The sequence below is a fragment of the Pseudopipra pipra genome, chromosome 1 (genome assembly GCF_036250125.1).
Source record: "Pseudopipra pipra isolate bDixPip1 chromosome 1, bDixPip1.hap1, whole genome shotgun sequence".
Taxonomy (NCBI): Eukaryota; Metazoa; Chordata; class Aves; order Passeriformes; family Pipridae; genus Pseudopipra; species Pseudopipra pipra.
This window is the reverse complement of record NC_087549.1, coordinates 19196283-19216237: the sequence shown is the minus strand read 5'-3', so window position 1 is coordinate 19216237 and position 19955 is coordinate 19196283. Positions and strand designations below refer to the sequence as shown.

The following is a 19955-nucleotide window of genomic DNA, read 5'->3' as shown; positions in this document are numbered from 1 at the left end:
GCTTCCAGCTAAGAGGCTGTGTTGCTATCATCACCCCTCCTCTGGGAGGTGGATGAGGATGGAGAAATGCAGTGGGACACAGCAACTCACTGACAGGCAGGATGAGCCATGAGAATTACCTTGCAGACTGTAACTGCACCAGTGTCAGAGCTTAATAATTTGCTGGTGTTTGATCCTGTTTCCCTTTAGAATCATACCTGATATCAATGCATCAAGGAAGCCTTCAGCTTCTGCTGTCTAATGAAGACTGTCTCCTAATCCTCATAATTGTGCATCTGTACTGCTGCAGTGAAATGATCTGTGTTCTGCCTCTGGCTTGTTTTCTGTATAGCTCATGGTTATATCATGTATGTACACAAATCTATTTGAGGCAAGAAAGTACTTAATTTTTAGCATGGTCTTTTATGTTTCAGAAGAAATTTATTAATATGTATTTGTTTGCAAGTTACACTGTCAGTCACTAAATGTTTCATATCCTGGTATGCAGAAGCACATCCTGTACTGCCTAAACAAAAAATTCATATTTCATGGTTACTTTTATTCTTTCTAGTGCAGGACTGGAACTGCCTGTGAAATAAAATATGCGAATCTTTGCATGCAAGTGAGTGATGTCCAGTTGGCATTAAATTCAAGAAAAACCCTTTTCACAGTAGCTGATCCACCAGTATACAGCACTACTTACCTTTGTTAATTTCTGAGTCACTTAAAATACCAACATTACCTTTTGTCTAAAGGTGCTCACATGCTCATCAAACACTATAACGATTGGATCATTGGTGCAGCATGAGTAGTTTCAAGTGAGCTACAGGGTGGAGATTTCATTAGATTAAGTAGCTTTTTTCAAAACGCTTGCGAAAATAGGCCAGGAGAAGTAAACAGTTGTGAAAGCCGAAAGGAGGAAATGACCTCTACTAATAAGATTGCATCCAGTAATATCTCCTGTTAGTTTGGCTGAATGATGAGTTCCTTAATAATTCCCTCCCTTCTCAATTCCTTTTTCTGCATCTTTTGTGTTACAAACACTGGGTTACAGTCTCACAGGAGAACCTAGGCCAATAAGCCAAGCTCCAAGGACAAACAGGCATATATACATCACCTTAATGGCAGTATCTCCATCAGGCATTACAGGAAACACGCACACCTCCTCATCAATGATAATATTTTAACTAACTGTTACCAAATTCAGTGCCCAGCCTCAAAGTCAGATTGCAGCTAATGCATGTTGCAGTGTTAACAATAACATATTCTTCCCCCAAAAAACTAAAATGACAGGTGTAGCTATTGATGCTTCAAGCACATACTCTGACCTATAGACTCACAATCTGCTGCACTCAATCCAGCACATACTGTGGCAGCAGAGCTGTGCTGGAATCATGCTGGAGACAGACTGACAAATGCTACAAATGAACTTTAACTGTCTCCCCCAAATGTGGGTTTCATTTGCTTCTTAAACTGATTGGTGCTGGAAATGAGCATCTGCCTATGCCTTACCAACAGAAGATTTTCTCTCTAGCATATAAGACTACACACTATAGGGAACATGTATGTGATGTGGTCTCTTTTCATATGTTATGATATTTAAAACTTGAGTTAAAAGTCTCCTTCTTGTGAAATGTGTATCCTTCAGTTAATTTTTGCAGATAGAGTCTTGCTTCATTGTAATTGCAAGTAGTATTGTCCTTCTGATTATTTCTCTAGACTTCCCTATTCCTGCAAAAGAAGCAATTACGAAGAACTAAAGCGTAATACAGCAAACATAACTTTAATTCTACTTTTGGTGATTTATCAGTTATTATATTTTGAATTTCTCTTCAGATCATTGATTCCAGTTTGATTTTGCTCATATATCAATTTTGTCTAATTCTAAGTAAATATAAGTCACATTTTTTATATTATACCCCTCAGAGGACTTTATTTTTCATTTCAGTAACCGTTACTTGAATCATAAAAAAAACACATTACAGTATTCATAATGCACTGCTTATGTGTCAGTTTTTGAACTTTAATATTCTTTTCTGTAGTGTGAGGGCTTAGCAGACTATAAAAGAGACATATTGTTTATAATGTTTCTTCGCCACAACAAATGATGCACTTCTAGCGTTTATGAAATGGCAGTAGTTTTCTAAATTTGTGATTCTTCTGTGTTCAGCAGTCAAAACCAGTTGTACATCTGCTCAGCACAGACTTTAGGAGACCATGAACTTTAATTGAGGAAAAATAATGAGGGTTCAGGGACCACTGATACAGAGTCGGTTGGTAAGGCAGGTGCCCTGCTGCCAGATCAATGGATTATTTACTCCTTTGTAATAAACAAGAAACAGTTGGGTCTGTGTAGAGATTACATTCCTATTCCAAAGCCAGGCTGCCTTTTTTTTGTTTCCTTGTAAATACGCAGTATATTGAATAATTTTGAAATTTGCTCTGAAAAACAAAATAACTTTGCTCCTTCATTAAATGATGTAATGTTAACCTTAATAGTACAATTTAAAGGAACAATTTTTAAATGCAGTGATACTCATTTTGCCAAAATCCTAGTGAGCATATTAATTAATAATTTGTACTTCATGTGCGTAGAAAGAATTCTGGAGGTGTTGGAGCATGTTTACACGTGTATACAAAGGCATATTTGTAATGCAAAAAGCTAGATAAAAATATAGAATAAGAAAGACAATTATATGAAGATATTTAGAAGGAAAGAAAAAAAATGAGAAATACAACTGAGCACATTTAAGCCAATCTTTTACAGTCTGACTACCATAATGATAATGTTGTTTCAGAATAGAGTTTATAAAAATTTTACACACCACTGAAGTGGAATTTCCTGATGCTTTAATCAGAAAAAATACAGACTGCTTTTCCATGTGAGTCAAGCAAGTAATCAGGAGTTTCAGTAAGCATCCCTAATCCTGGGTGTGCTAGTGACTATCTTTTACACACCTGTGTAACGCAATAGGGCAAGGTCAGCCAAAAATGGCATGTTCTGACCTCATAGGTATTCATTAGAAAAGCAAACAAAGACCACTGAGCAAGACTGCATGGAATAAGCCTTAATTTCCATTTTAACAAGTTATTCAGTCTCACATTAGAATCATAGAATTGTTTAGCTTGGAAAAGACCTTTAAAATCATCGAGTCCAACACTGCCAATCATTAACCCAACACTGCCAAGTCCACCACTAAACCATTTCCCTAAGTGCCACATGGACACGTCTTTTAAGTACTTCCAGGGATGGTGGAAGTACTTCCAGGGACTCCACCACTTCCCTGAGCAGCCTGTTCCAGTGCTTGACAACTCTTTCCTTTTCCAAATATACAATCTGAATCTCCCCTGGTGCAATTTGAGGCCATTTCCTCTTGTCCTACCATTTGTTACATGGGAGAAGAAACCAACCCCCACCTCACTACTTCCTTCTTTCGGGTAGTTGTAGAGAGCAATAAGGTCTCCCCTTAGCCTCCTTTTCTCCAGGCTAAACACCCCCAGCTCCCTCAGCAGCTCCTCATATGACTTAAGCTCTAGACCCTTCACCAGCTTTGTTGCCCTTCTCTGGACCTGCTCCTGCACCTCAAAGTCCTTCATGTAGTGAGAAGCCCAAGACTAAACCCAGGAATCAAAGTGCGGCCTCACCAGTGCTGAGCACAGGACAATCACTGCCCTAGTCCTGCTGACCACACCATTTCTGATACCAGCCAGGATGCCACCTGGGCATACTGCTGGCTCATGTTCAGCCAGCTGTCGACCAACATTTCCAGGTCAATTTCCACCAGGCAGTTTTCCAGACACCCTTACCCAAGCTTATAGCATTGCACGGGCGTGTTGTGACCCAAGTTCAGGACCTGGCACTTTGCCTTGTTGAACATTATACAAATGGCCTTGGCCCGTTGATCCAGTTGAAGTCCCCCATGAGAACAAGTGTAAGTGATTGTGAGACTTCTCCCAGCTACTTGTAGAATATTTCATCTGCCTTTTCATCCTGGTTGGGAGGTCTATAATAGACTCCCACCAGGATACCTGAATTGTTGGCCTTCCCCCTGATTCTTACCAATTAACACTCAACCTTGTTGTCACCATCATTATTCTCTAGACAATCAAAACACTCCCTAACATACAGGGCTATGCCACTGCCTACCTTTCCTTGCCTGTCCCTTCTGAAGAGTTTATAGCCATCCATTTCATCATTGCAGTTGTGTGACTCATCTCACCCTGTCTCTGTGATGACAACTATGTCATAGTTTTCCTGCTGCACAATGGCTTCCAGTTCCTCCTATGTGTTGCCCACGCTTTGTGGATTGGTGTAAATGCACTGGGTTACCGATCCCACTGCCTTTTTCAAGGGAAGAAACTCTAATTCCTGAATGACTGTTCTCAAGGCACTTCTGTGGTTTCTAGCACATCAATAACCCTTTCATCCTTGCATCTGCATGGATCTCCATCCCCTACATCTACTGAGACAACAGACTGAAGGACCTCACTACCACACCATCCCTCAAACATTGGCATGCTACCCCAGGCTTATCTCCAGAGATCCTGATTTTATCCTCTTCCCTCTTAACATCTAGTTTCAAGCTCTCTCAATGATCCTTGCTAGCTCCTATGCCTTTCCCCTTTTGAGACAGGTGCACCCCTTCTGTTGTCAGCAGGCTTGGTGTCATGTGAACCATCCTGTGATCAGAAAACCCAAAATTCTGCCAATGACACTAGACTGGGAGCCAGATATTAGACTGCTGGCTCTATCTGTTTCTTCCTTCATTGTCCCTGCAACTGGAAGGATAGAGGAGAAATTTTGTTGACCACGCTTGTGGTCCTGGTACCTTAACCAGTTTTCTCAAAGACCTGAAGTCTCTCATGATTGTCCTCAGAATTCTTGTTGCCACTTCATCTCTGCCAATCTGAAAAATCCACACTGGCTGATAACCTAAGGGCCATTCCAGGGTAGGAAGTTTTCCCTTCACATCTTTAACCCATACACTAGGGAGGCATTAGCCTACCTTAAGCAGTAGGTCCAGACTGTATTTTGATCCTTCTGTTCCCCTCAGGAGAGTCTTCTATGACAGTGACCCCATCATTCCTTCTTTGTGGGAGAAGTTTTGAAGTGGGTCATAGGGCAACTTAACCTTGGCGACACCTGCACGCTACATGAACCATCATCCTCATCATTGTTGAGTTCCACTTGCAGAGCCTCCTGCCTGTTATACCTGGGCACCTGGGGAGGTGGGGACTGGAGTCTCAGAGGAGATGCGCCTGCTGCCCTGAGCAGGCACTTGTCACCATTGCCCACGATCCCTTATGTTGCTGTCTTCAGCCATGCAGAAAAAGGACAGGGAATGCTCCATATCATGCATCCTGTCAGCCTGTCAGGCCCTTGCCAGGGAAGTCAGGGTGCAATTCCATCAGATTGTCTCTCACACTCCCTGACACTCCTCAGCCTACTGACGTCCTCCTGTAGCTCTGGCATTGAGTAGAGTTCCTCTGTCTGGGCACACCCACTCAGAGGTGCTCACTCCGTTGTCCATACTGGCATCAGAGCTGGGCACAGCCTGCAGTTGGCACCGGGCTGCCAGCGTGTCCTCACAGAGCTCTGTCTGGGCAGCAGTGTCAGTCACAGGGGGTGCAGAGCTGACTAAGGCCATGGCTTTCTGCCTGGGAAATACTGCTGCTTCCTGATGAGCTGCCAGGGCTTCAGTGACCTTCCTGCACCTCTTCTGCACCAGCTGCTGCCTAAACTGCCACGCTATGTCCTGCTGACGTGCCCCAACCTCTCTGTCCACCTGCTGGTGATGCTCCTGGGCACTAGCACTCCCCAGGGACTTCTGTTATATATGTGGGGGCTTGGCCCTCATTGTCCCTGGCCCTGCCCAGGTCCTGACAGCTGTCATCATGTGAGCTGTGGGCTCCTGGCATCTCTCTGAGTTCCCCCTGAAGTTCTCCCAGTTTGGGAACCCTCTGTGCACCACACTGGAGTGCTCTGCTGTGGAACATGCTGGCACCAGAGACATCTCCTCAGTGACTGAGGCCATTGACTGGGGTTGTCGACTCTGTGCCATTCAAGAAATATTGTTGCTTAAACCACTTGTGTCAGAAGTCACACGATTAAGTTCCTAGTAATGGGCTGAAGGCCAAGGAAATCTGAGTTCTGAAAGTAGGGTCTTCATTGTCTGACTTCCAAAATTTCTCCTCAAATTGCTAAATAACAGTTGCTTTCAAGAAATTGCTTTTTTTTGTTTCTAATCTGATGTCATATGTAGAAATATTGTTCCCAAGAACTCTTTTTCACACTCCACCTCCATACTTTTAATCAATTATTCTGAGTTAATCCTTTGGGGAGTCTCTGTTCTTAATGCCAAATAATAATAATTACATTGTCTTGTGTAAAGTATCTATAAGAAAATCCCAGTTTCAACAATGTAGATTTATTTTTTTTAACAAATTACTAATTATATTACTAAAGTTATCCAGATTATATCCAGATTAATAAATATAGGAAAGAAAATTTTTTTCTTGTCAAAAATACAGTGCCCCAGCTATAATCTAATCAACAAATGAAGCAACAACTAATTGCATTTATGGAATTTTCATATTATATTATTTCCATAATAGAAGCCAATGACTGTAAAATCCATTTATTTCTTAAAAATAAATTTATAGAATTCTTGTAATTTATTGATAATCAGGTAATTTGTTTATTACCTAGTCCCTCTTGAATTTTTGGAAATAAAAGATGGTGAATTTTAAAGGAAGAAAAATTACACTAATTTCTTTTCATACAGTAATTATAAATCTCAAGACTACCTAGCCTGTGTTTTTTGTAGAACCTGTTAAGCAATGGTCATTTAATATTTTAATAAATATTAATAAATTATGGCCCCAGTAATTACAGGGATCATAATAATTTTGTATAGGTAATACATATTACCCATATTTAATGCACTAATTTCATTTATTATGTATAATTGCAATCCAAAGAGATAGGTGCTCCTTTTAGTGTTGAAGGATGTACTCAAAAAATACAGAGCTTGTCTGGTGTGCCATGATCTGAAGCTACATGTAAAAAAACCACAAGATTTGTTAATCTTTAAAGCTGTGTACAGAACACTGATATTTTATCTGCTGTCCTGCATCCTTAGGAAAAAAAAATCCTACATGTTTCTGAAGTGTGTTGCTTTTAGTTTGACCACCATGAGCTTCATCTGCACTTGTAAAAGCTGATGTAATAGCTGTTTGTATTTTATACAACCAGCTCCTGAGTGAGCCATAGGGGTTAATCTGAAGATTAGTAGCTCAAATCCCAGCATTTTCCATAGCATAGTTTTCAGTTTTAAATTTTATGCTCTTATTGACAGTCTCCTTTCCTTTTACTTCTTGTTAATTTTGATATTTGAAAGTCCTAAAGCACTTTCTGAATGACAGAAAAGGTATGTGCATAGAAACCATGTGATTCTTATTGGGTTTATATACATATTAATATAAACATGTATTTTCACAAAAGTTTACTCTAAATATGGTTCACATTCATGATCATTTATATTTTTCCTTTATGTTCAGAATCTCACAAGGTCACTTACATTTTGAACCTTGTAGCACACTGAGCATCTAACTTAACAGGTGATATTGATGAATTTAGATAATTTATTGTAAAATTGTATTTTCACTTGGAAGTTCAGGGGAAAATGAGAGCTAATAACATGTAATTCACGAACATACTTTACAGAACTGCAAGAAGTAAAGTATCTTTGCAATCTTGGCTCCATCTGAAATTTTCTACCCATTGCTTGGCCAGAGAGAGACAGGCTAAGTCTGTCTCTGATGCCTCTACTAATCTGAAGTTTTCTTATGGGATTAAAGTTCTTTCAATATAAACAGGATCTTCCTGAGGGCTGTATTGGATCATTTTTAAATGAAAACAATAATAGTCTTAAATATTTTTACTGGAGAACATAAAAAAAAAAATCTAGTCTTTTATCTGAATTTCAAAGATTACCAGTTTATATTAGCATTTTCCAAATAGCATGGTTTTTATCCCTATATCTACTGCAATCTTCTCTTTCTCTTTTCCTAATAGATCTCTAACCTACCAGTAAAGATATAGAGCAGTATCCAAAGGCTGGACAGCAAAAAGAGCTCAAATTGGAAATAAATGCACTTTTTAGGCACTTAGATTAATTAGTCCTTCGAACAGTTTAATTGTGACATATTGCCTGTTGCTTTGCTTCTTTTAATGGAGTCTGCATACTTTCAGAAAAGAAAAATGTGACTACAACTTGTGAAGCATAAGCCCTTTCCAGAATTACTGGGCAAATTCTAAGATATGCACCAGGCATGATGCCAGACCTGATAACTAAAACCCTTCCTTCAAAACCAGTGGAAATGCCCTTCTGTTATTTCGTTACTCTATTCTCACTTCTGTTATTTGCCCTTATGTTTTAAGTACTTCTTGCCATGCCTTTAGATCTCAGGTGAGAAGGAATCACTTACTGGCATATTAAAAGCAGAGTGGGATTCTCACAGGAGATGATAAAGAATGATTGCACTGTAAGCAGAGATAGCATAAAACTCCTTCTTGCCTCCTCACCTGATTCCCAACATTTGAACCTTATACTCTAATGGCATCTGAGATTCCTAAGAGAAGGGAGTAGTTTGTCAGGTTATCAGAGATACTTGCTGCAGACATTCTCTGAGCTGTTTATCTGTTAAAGGGGATTGATGAATTTCTACATTGTGGGTTTGTGGTTTTGTTTGGCTTTTGTTTCAGTTTTATTTTATTTTATTTTATTTTTCTCCACACAGATGTTAAGATCAGATTCTAATCTAAGCTAATAAGACCCTTCTTTAAGCCAGCAAAGGCCAAGATATGATTTATGACCTCAGTAGTGGAGTTAGCAGTCTCAAGAAGGTACACAAATCTTCCCTAGGCATGGGATTATGCAGGAAGGTTGCTACCAAAGGACATTATGCCAGTGTGTAAGGGTCTGGATAGTGCTGCTGAGGAGAAAGGGAGGAGGAAGCCCCCTCCAAGAATTGTGAGGCAAAGGGCAGGAGTTGCAAATTACAGCAACTATGTTTATCTATTATCCATTATTAATATAGCCAAATGGCATTTTTTCAGGAAATTTTTTTCCAACCAGAAGGAAATCCAGAAGCACTAAGTTCTATGTTTTCATTCTTGACATAAGTCTACAGCACAGTCACTGAAGCTGGGGTAGGTGTAGGGACAGAAAGGTAAAGCTCTGCTCTCTTCCAGTCGCTGCTCAGCCTGCCAGTGCTCCTACTAAAACACGGTGCCACTTTCTCAATTACAGCAGTTAAACCATCAAAAAAAACCAAACCAAACCAAACCAAACCAAACCAAACCAAACCAAACCAAACCAAACCAAACCAAACCAAACCAAACCAAACCAAAAAAAACCAACAACAACAACAATTAAAAAAATTAAACAATTAAAAAAAACCCAAAACAACAAAAAACCCAAACAAAAACCAAAAACCCAAACAAACAAAAAAACCGCACCAAAACAAAACAAACAAAACCCCAACAAAAACAACAACAAACTGTCAAAAAATTAGAAGGAACATAGGTATGTTTGCATCAGTTAGGATGGTTTACTGCAGTGCAGGCACATCTTCTGCATGAAACACCACAGTTGTAGCTCACGAGTGTGAGCACAAATGAGAAGCCCCATTTTTAGAAGATTTGTAATTTGGCTCACATCCAAATAATCACCCAAATAATAAAAAATTAAGAAGAGAGCTAAGGAGGGGGAAAAAAAGCATCCCACAGGACTTGTAAAAAATGTACACTTACCATTACCATGTTATGAACTGTGAACAGAGAGGTCTGTCACAACCAGATTTATGAGAAAGCAAAGATTATTCCACAGATAAAGTTAGTATAATGAAGATCTCTTTTTGAGGAAAAAGAAAAATCAATATTTATGCTTACATCACTGTATTTTATATAGAGATAGTAAATTCTGGATGGGACTAAAAAGTTCATTCTGGGTTTTTTTGTTATTATTATTATTCTGTAAGAATTACTGTAGTAGATCAGACAAAAGATCCACATCTTATCCCTAGAAAATGCTTCATCCATCTTCTTAACACTCACATCCCTGAAATACATATTTTTTTTTAAAAAGAGATAAGTCAGTGGATAAGGGGGATTGATGCCTTATCTGACAAAATGACCAAAGCTTGAACAAATGCAGTCTAATTGCTCCTTGCTAACTCTGCAAACTTGACTATAATATCCCTCCCCCCCCCCTACATATCTACCTACATTTAAGCACGAAATGGCAGCATCTCATGGAAGTCTTTCCTCTTGGTAATATGGAGATATCACAAGAATCTTTGCCATATTTATTTCCCCATCCCTGAATCAGAGAAAGTACAATAGAGGAAAAAAAATGTTAAGTTATTGTAAGAAGAATCAACTTTTATGTTGTGAAACTTGGATAAAAAAATAAGTAAAAAAAAAATTAATGTACTTTATTTCATGGATTTCAGTAAGGAAAGAGACAAACCAGAAACAGGTTATGACTGAGATTGTCAGGAATAAAATAAGGTACCTTGTAATTGAAGTATTCATGCCATCTTAAGCCTTTATTCCAAAAAGTAGCCTCATGCAAATAGAATAAATCACATTGCAAGCCTTTAAGAAATGCCATTTTCAGACTCTACCTTCTGATGATTACTGTTCTCTTTTTTCTGTAAAGTTCTATAGAGAATATATTTTAATTAGCTTCCACTTGATACCACTTCATACACACTGCCCAGATTTGACCCAGTGTCTGATCATATAGAATGCATTACAAAAGAACTGGTCATTTGAGTGCTTTAATATAGCTTTGCATTAATGTGAGACATCATTTAGACAAGGCATTAAAAGTGTTATTTTAATGACTGAAGTGTGGAGGGTGGGAAGAAGCTTAATCTTTATAGGAAGAACAATTTCAATTAGCTCTAAAATATTAATTTGTTGGTATAACTATATACTCTAATGTATTTGGCTACAAAAAAAATCTAATGAATAATACATTGCTAGATTCTGGTCTAATTCCTGTGTTGTAACTAATACTGACAGTTGAAACAAGGAAAATAGTTTTTTAACATTCATGATTTTGGTTGGGGTGCATTTAATCCGATTGCTTGTAACAACAAATTTTGTTCAGCATAATTTGACAAGGTAGCATAAATAAGGAAAACACCATGTGGCTACTGGATTATTGAATAGTTTGTAAATAGAAAGTCAATATTTGTTTTCAGAAAGTGCACATCTTTTTTGTTTACTCAGTGAATTTACAATATATTATGATTGACAGAAATATGATATCCACCCATGGAAAGCATGAAGACTTTATCATAAAATATCTAGGTGCTGTTAATCCCTAGTGCTGTGTCTGAGGAGCAGATATATTGTTCCTTGTGACTCCTGCTAGTCCATAATTTAATTTCTTAGCCTTTTATGTCCCTTTTCTTACAGCTAGCAGTACTTCTCTCTACTTGAGAACTTATAAGAGAACTTCTCATAAAATCAATGGGAATATCATAGTTAAGACCGTTAAGTGCTGAGAACACCTTGTTTGTCATAAGTTTATCTAAGGCCTTGGAAAGTAGATACATCTTTGGAATTTCACCATTTTTCTTTAAAATAATTTCTAATTATTCTGCAAGGATGCAGAGTTGCATTGCAGCTTGTTAACTGCACAACACCTGAATAGAGCTCTCTCCCAAGACAGGCAATTCATAATATCACCTATGCCAATGTTGATGATTTGAATGTTGAATGTTTGTTGATGAAGTTCAAAGTAATTTTATTTCACTTTGGAGCCAGAATTGGTCACAGATCATTTTGGGGAAGAGTACTATGTGAGTTTGCTACAGGAGGGTTTTTTGCAGTTCATGCCATGAAAGAACCCAAATGTTCAGCTTCTGTAAGTGGTGTAGCTGTATTAAAGCCTCTGAGGTGACCATCTTGGATTATCCTTTGTTCCCATAGCATCTCACAGAATACCTATGCAAAATGTAGTGCATGCCTTCTTAGTGTTTTAGAGCATCAATGCTGCTTATTTAACTACTCACGCTCAGAAAAGAGTTCCTTGCTCAAAGAATGGAGGCACCTGGTGCCCAGACCTGATTATGGGTATTTCATTTACAGAAGGAAATGTGATTTCAGACATACTCTGGTGCCAAGAATTTCCTGTTGTCTATTCTGCAAGTCAGCATGCCAGATCAGTCCTCAGATGCACTATTTTTTTTGTCTCAGTGATTGAGCAATGAGTTGTTATGTACCTTTCTTAGCTCCCCAAGTCACTTGGTAGAGTCAACCATCTAAACTGCAGACAGCTAAGGCTTCCTAGACACCACATTTAAATCTCTGAGGTGTTTGTTTGGTCTATCTTATACCATAATTTTCCAGTAAAATTAAAACTTATGTTTAATAACAACATGTGAGTGAATGTAATAATTTCTTTCAATAAATAATCTCAGTTTAGATAGCCTAATTTCTTAGTTGGCACACTTTGGGATAAAAATCCTTCATTTCTTGGTTTTGGGAGGTCATTGTTTTTTCCTTTCTCTGCAATAAGTGACAGAAAGTTAAAGAAAAAAAAAACAACCTAAGAGTCTTCTAAGAGAAGAGAAACCTTTTTGCAGTTTTAGAAACTAGGTAAAAGAATGCTTTTGTAATAGATTTCATGCAGCAGTTGGCATTGGCAGTACTGCAAAAAGAGATGTATTCTGTCGTGCTCTGTTTGATCAAGTGCTAAACCCGTGTGATCAATAGAGAGACAGATGTCGGGTGCAGATGGCGATGCCGTGATACCTGGGGCAGAGTGGGCCTGCCAGAATGACAGAATGGGAACAAGGAAGAGCAGCAATGCAACAGAATGTGACAAATGAAATTAGGGTTTATACTAGTCGATAATTTACAGCTAATAGAAAGTGACAGAATTTTTCAGCATACAGCACATTTACTCTCGTAATACTATAGTTAATGCATTTTTCATGCAAAACAATAGGAGCTGCTATGAAGACTTGGTGCTAGCTGTATATATTTTGTTACACTGCAACTTTTACAATTGATATTTAAACAAAGCTAGTAAGATGTAATTTCGAGTTAGCACCAAGTTCACGAAGCAAGATTTTATTTTAAAGTTTGAAATTAGTCCGATACTCAGACTAATAGCAAACCTCTAACAAAAAACAAAGACATTATTACCTGTTTATATGAATATAGAGATCCACCACTACCACGGAAATAAACATTGAATAGCCCTTGTTATTTGGAAACTGAGTTTGTCATCTATTTCATTCTTTTTATTAATTAAAATCATGGAGCAAGCACAATGAGCTTTCTTCTCTCCCCCTGTCTGAATTCCAATCTAAAATCCATAGTTAATGCACTTGGCAGCTTATTGTGTTCTATTCTGTGCTGATATAATTCAGAGTAGAATGATTGGTAGCTTAGGGTTATACCCCTTATGTTAAAGGTTAATATCCCTTTTATTTCCTTTTCTGCCTTTGCTGAGTCTCGTGAACTATGTGTGCATGTGTGTATACATGTCTATATATAAATGGAAAATATATGCACACACATATAAATGTAAATACATATACATGGCATTTTAATATATTCAAAATTAATCTCATACTTGTGACCTTAAAACACTCATTCATGGCAACACTCTTCCATTACACTTTCCAAGTTTACCCTGATGCCAACTCTAATAAAAACAGGGCCCCCATCCTATAAAAAATGAAGGTTATGGAAGTTGTATTTATGACTGACAATGTAATGTAGTGGTCAAATCTTTTATTGTGCAATTTAACATTTTTATTTGGTGGACAAAATTAATGGATATTTTATATATACCATATATTTTTTATAATAAAAGAGCAGTTAGGGTCTGTTCTGCTGACTTGATTTTCATCAGTTCTGAGTGATGGATCTTCCTCCAAAAGCCTGTAATATGGCATTCAGCAAGCCAAACTGAATCAGAACAGAAAAAAAAAAATCCATCTTACTCTTCTTTTCCTGCTACCTACTACTGCTCACCTTGATATATTTTTCACACTTAAAGTAGATATCTCCTAATGCTGATGTCACTTGATTTTTAGGATAAAATCTGAACTTAGTTTGGATACAGTAAACACAGAAAATCACCATTATGAACACCAATGCCTTTCCTTCTGGCCTCTGACAATCTATCCAGCTATCTATCACACTCATTTCTATGGTATGTTAGTTCCAGTGGGCAGTCATTTTGACTCGATGTCATGATATTCACACCTCTAGGTGAGAGAAGACCTTTTGATGTAATTTTTCTTCCTGAAGCTGTGCAACTGTCAGTCTTTCTTATGGTTACATAGATCACACCTAAAGTTGCATCAATAATTCCTTGGATAATGATAGATTAGTTTGACAAAGACAACTTCGTAAGCTGTTGATATGCATGTTTTTTCATAAAACAGTGCATTTTCCAAATCTTTGATGTGCTTTTTTGCAGCATGAATTTGTTGCTTTTCCCATGCCTACAGACATGTATTTTTTCCTTTCTCCCTAAGAATTTGATTATTTGCAAAAGCAGGTTTTTGCACCAATAAATGCTGTCTTCCCTTGCAAATTCAGTGTCTCAAATAGATTAATTTAGTCAGAAAAGGAGCTCCTATTCTTCATCCTATTTTTCTTACACTAGATACAGTATGTACAGATGGAGTTTTACAGGTATGACAAGGAAGAGTAAATAGGTATGTTCAGCATTTGTAGTATTTGCCACAGATGACACATATTTGAAATGTATCATACAGTTTTTATACTTTGATTGATTGTTTCTGTGAAACAAGTTTAAGGGAGTATGCCAGAAACTCACTGTTATTACCAACCCATAGTACTGGTGAAAACGGTGCTGAAAGACTTACCTCCAAAATGTCTAATATAAACACCTGTACTTGTTTCAGGTTCATCTAATACACCAAGCCTGCATTTAGTAATAAGCTATTAACCTTGAAACTCAAATACTTTACCAAGGATGGTGTCATGCTTAAAAGAGAACATAATTTTATTGGTAATATATTCTTCCCTTCTCCAAAGTTGTAGCCAAGCAAAACAGAAGAGACAGCAGGTCTTCTCCTCTGAGCACTGGCACAGTGGTATCATCTTGGAAAGCCAAGCTGGGAGAAGAACAATCATCTGTGATATTGAGAGTGGCACATTTCAGGTGCCATTAATCCACATGCATGTGCCCCAGCTGCTACACTGGCTGAAAGGGGCTCACCTGTTGAAAGAGATCACCTATTTTAGGGAGCTGAAAAAGAATGAGCAGATGTATCAGCAGGAGCTGGCACCAGATTAAGAAACAAATTAGGACCAGAGGTTTCTTACGACTCTGTTGGCTAGAGGTTCAGGGCTATAGAAGGGCTGACACTTTATGCAGTCAAAAGCATTCTCAGAGATTTATTTCGATTCACACAGGAATTCTACTAGGAGACTAGCAGGTTGTTCAAATGGAAATTGTGTGGAGAATTTCTTTGTGCGGAGAAAATTTTGGTGAGCAAAATAGTATTAAATTAAATATTAAATCCAGTCCTTTATGGCTACCTAGAAATTTGCTGAGCATTTTCAAGTAGCTTCTCAAGTACAGAGGACGTGCATTGGGTATATGGTTAGCTGGTAAGTTCTTAGTATGTTTGAAGCTGTATGTATCATAACTGTCTAATATTACAAATTATGTGTACTCTCTTATTGCGGAGCCTTTCATCATCAGTATGATCATATGGCTTAATGCATAGCTACATTATCTCAGGTGTGACAAGCCATGTCCCTTTGTATACTGTGAAAGCTAGAAGTACCAAACGGCTCTATTTCAGTGACACTATACAGCTTTAGGATCTGAGTCCTAAAGCCAACCATTCAGTTGTTTGAGACTAGATTTCTAATTTAAACACATCTAAAGATCTTTTGCTACAGATCACAAAAGCCTATACAGTTTCTAGAACAAGACAGAGGCTGTCAGTTTGCTGTATATGAAAGCTCAGTGCCCCCAGATCTTGAGTACTGTGTGCGGCTCTGATCACAGCTGAGGAAGGGCAACTGGAGTGATCAAGGGAGCAGCTATCTTATAACAATAGACAAAAAAATCTGAGACTTCTCCATCTGGTGAAGAGAAAGCTGAGGGGGAAATTTGATACAGGCTTACAAAATCCTGAAGCTGTTGGATAAAGTGAATGAAGAACTGTTATTCCTCAAATCCTGCAGTGCTACAGGAAACAGGGAGAAGAACAATTTAAAACAGATTATCACGGCAGTGAGTTAACTCTGTGAACTTGATGCCACAGGAGCCTGTGAAAGCAGACAGTATCAGCAGGTTCAGAGAGAGATTGGACAAATTCATTGGACAACAGATCTGTAAATGGTACTAAGAGGATGTACCCGCTAACATTTCTAATCCATGTGTATGCTTGGGAATTCTTAGGGGAATGAACTGCAGAAGGAGGCCAAGTTCTCATATTTTTACCAAATAACATTGTCTGTTGCCACTCTAGAGAAAGAGTCTGAACTAGACAGACCACCCACTGTTCCACCAGGGCATTTTTTATCTTTCTAAAGATGATGCAGTAGCACAATGACTATAAAGAGAAGTCATTTTCCTGCAAATATCAGACAGCAGGAGTGCTTCTGAGTTGTGGTTTTTACCAGAAACATTAGTAAAGGAGACCCTTCAAAGACATTTGCAAATAAGGATAATAAGCAGGATTGTGTTTAATTCTTAGAAGTATTTATTCTTAAAAATATCAGAATCACTTCAAATTTTAAAAGGTATAAAGGCTATTTTCATCTGTAATTTGACCTTCAAATTAGGCTATTTAATGTGATTCATCTGTGATAGTAAATGAAAAAATGTGTTTCCTTCAGTAAGCGCAGAACACAAAACACTAACGCTGCAGTGTGAAGAGAGGCACCCAGACAGAGTGGACAGGAATAAAAAAGCCAACCAAAGGTCCCAATTATCATGTATAGCAATATGATGTTCCTAGGAGCTGGGTTGCTACCCAGAGCATCTTTCTGCAGAAGACAGATTACTGCCATATTCTAGAGTCTTTCCTTCGTCACTTGCATTTTGATGGCACCTATATCATATTAAAACTGGCATATCTCCTTTTTAGCAGGCACAGTTCCACCTAACAGATGGCCATGATGATAGACATGCCAAAGAACCAGTATGTGTATCAAGTTTGATTATTAGGGATGAAATTCCTATCCAAGAGTGTTTGAGTGGCATTCTGTACCAATCATCTGAACCTACTGGTATGGGTTGGAACAAATGCTGTTTCACTAAAGTCAAGGGATGTGTTAACTACAAAATAGGGAGATGAGGGCTATATAATTTAAGGTCTTGGTAAAATGGAAATAAAGGACTTTGCTTCTGGATCACTGACTTCACTCTAGCAAGACTCAGTCATGAAGCAAATCATTAATTTCTACTGGCTATCCACAATTTAGTGTTTCTGGTGTATTTCCTAGTAAATAGTTGTTCTTTTTCAAATGACATTGTAGCTGGACTGTATAGATCTTACTGCACCACAGACAGTACAAAAATCTGCTGAAAGGAGAGCTGAATCATTAGAAAGTTGAAACACTATGCAAAGGCTTATGAAAGCTGAATTGCCCATCTCCTAATAGAGACTCCTGTTGTCACAGGGTATGTTGTGCTGTACCTGTTTTTTTACCACAGTATAAAACTGTCACATATTTCATAACAAATAGCTCATTTTAAAATAGTAGACACTGTAATGACAGCAGAAATATTTTAGCTGGTTTGAACCAAAACTAGTATGTTGTGAAAAGATTATATTACCAAGGTCCCCACTCTTAATTTTGCCAGAGGCAAATAAGAATCATGGGTGTCAAAAAAGGCATCTAATATTCACATTTTCCATCTGAAAGAAACCACTGTGATGCATAAACATGCATGAATGGGAAATCATCAAACTAGTATTTCTGCTAAATATATCTACTCGCTTTTTTTAATTGGTGATGAATAAGATTTGGGGGGGGGTTTTCTCTGACATATTCTTACCAAATTACTGCTGAGGCATCAGCATTGATTTCTTTCATCTTTCTTTACTTTTTTGTGGTTGTGTTTTGCATTTTAAATACAGAAGGAAGGGTATTGAAGCCTCCAACTAGGTGCATTTCACAGAGTTTGCAAAGTGGGAGTTTGTCATTAATTTTCCATTTGAAATCAAAACACGTAATCTTGCCTACAGATGTCTATCCATTATTTACATTGGTTTATCATGGTATGACAATACCAGACATTTATTTGACTGGTCTAGTGGAGAATCAAATGCAGTTCTTTTGATGAGGCAATAGTAACTATGATTTAGCCTCTCTTACTCAAAGTCATCATTGCAGTTCTCAATGCTTTGTGGATGCATTAAGCTGTAAATTACACTTGTGGAGTCTATGCGGTGTGTTGACTAAGGTTAGCAGATTGTTCCCCTACGTTTTCACTCCTTGGCAGGTGTATAAAGGCACCAGGTAATGTGACCATTACTGTCCTTTTTAAGCTAGTACTCCAGACCCATGATCTGTGACTGCCAAACGCATTTCAGAAATGTCATTTGCAAATTGTGTAAAAACTATTGAGCAAAAATGGTTCAAAAATCTTTTTTCTAATTATTATGAACACAAGCCTTTCAGAAGACTGGAATTAAGATATGTTCAGGGGGATTTTATTTCTTTTGAGTTTTTCTTCCTCAGAATAATTTCTATTAATTTTTTTCTTGATTAGTATAAGGACACAGCTCAATAAGAGGATTGAAATAAGTTAGAGATTGGGTTACTTTGGCAGTGGCAGATTGAAATTGAACTTCATGACTCTACCCTGTGCCTTTTGCAGAAAGAAATAAAACCTGCAAGAGTAAAGGTTCCCATTGCTACTTTTGCCACAGTTTCTTTCAAAGGAATCTGAGGAAGATGTTAGAAAACATCAATGTGCATGAAGGGCTCATCCATGGCCCACAGCTGGCCCACTCTGCTGGCTGGCTCTGCCTGCTTTCACGGCTGCCTAGTGTCCTATGGGAATGTGCCCTCTCACTAGAGAGGAGTTTACATCCCTAATTCTCTCTTGGCTTGGCCAACACACATCTTTTTTACAGGCATTCTTGGGTTTTTTTTCAGAAAAGCTTTGATTTTTAGCATGCCTTTTTCTCTCAAGTATTTTCTTCAGTGATAAGCTCTGTAATGCTCCATGTTTAGTTAAATGTAGGTGCACTGATTTGATTGCAGCAACCAGAGTAATCAATGCTGAAACTAGGCAAGAGAGATCCTATTTAATTTTTCCAGTACCAAATCTTAAACAGTGAAATATAGATTTAGAAATAATATTAGGTATTATTTGATGGATTTTTAAAAAGGTACTATTTTGTCACAAGATTTGCAGAATGATTGTTGGTGACAGGTGGATTTTTTTGCCATATTAATATTTTTTTCAAATACAAGATCAGTTAAATAGAAGCTAGGTCAGGCAGATAATTTATCTGATAAGTAACGTTTCTTGTTTAATAGTAATTCCTTAAGATCGGGATTCTTAGTCAGGCATCATTTTTCATCATGAAGTGTTAATAGTTAAAAAAACCACTGATAGATAAGTATTCAGTATCTGTACACATTTCTAAGATCAACATATCCACTTTCCATGTCTTGACAAAGTTAATTTTGTGCTGTGTGTCTTCCTTGTGAAATTACAATTTACATTTTGATTCACCATAAAATTTAGTTCAAACTTTTCCTACTATTTCATTCTAGAGATCCGGCTGCTTTTATTTAACAGATTGTCCTTTGATCTCAAGGAGACAATTGCTGTTTTACTCCTTTAATGAAGCTTGTATTATTACAGGCAAAATGAATATTAGACCAAATAGTAGTAGAAATCCCAGAGGGAAACATGCTCCTCTGTCTG

The 19955-nt window shown here is 37.7% G+C and overlaps 1 protein-coding gene across 6 annotated transcripts in view; it reads left to right on the top strand.

Annotated features, from left to right (window-relative positions):
- Positions 1-19955, top strand: part of ZFPM2 (zinc finger protein, FOG family member 2) — a 309968-nt gene that overhangs the window by 259732 nt on the left and 30281 nt on the right. The window lies entirely within an intron of this gene.